Source organism: Sinocyclocheilus anshuiensis, unplaced genomic scaffold (genome assembly GCF_001515605.1).
Source record: "Sinocyclocheilus anshuiensis isolate Anshui unplaced genomic scaffold, SAMN03320099.WGS_v1.1 scaffold519, whole genome shotgun sequence".
NCBI lineage: Eukaryota > Metazoa > Chordata > Actinopteri > Cypriniformes > Cyprinidae > Sinocyclocheilus > Sinocyclocheilus anshuiensis.
The window spans coordinates 717,228-717,603 of NW_015549637.1; positions in this window are offsets into that span (position 1 = coordinate 717,228).

Genomic DNA, 376 nt, shown 5'->3' on the forward strand with positions numbered 1-376 from the left:
ATACTATAAAACAGTATTAAAGTAGCAGGATAACAACAGTATTTTTTGAGTATTTTCATTGCTAGAAGTTTGACAAATACGATATATATATATATATATTTATAAATACAAAAGCACTCACAGCATGATCCATTGAGAAGCTACAGAAAGCTCAGGAGACAAACGAATAGAAACGGATGAAATTCAGAGCGCGACAGTTCTGCAAAAATAATCTGCTTTTCCCACAAACTATAATATTAGAGCAAAGGTCTACGACAGAAAACATTCAGCTAGTGCAAAAAGCTTCCAAGAAACCAAACGTAGTCTTAAACTACTCACTATATTTATATATGTATCTTTATATAAATAATCCCTTATTTTGGCATTTATCATGTAA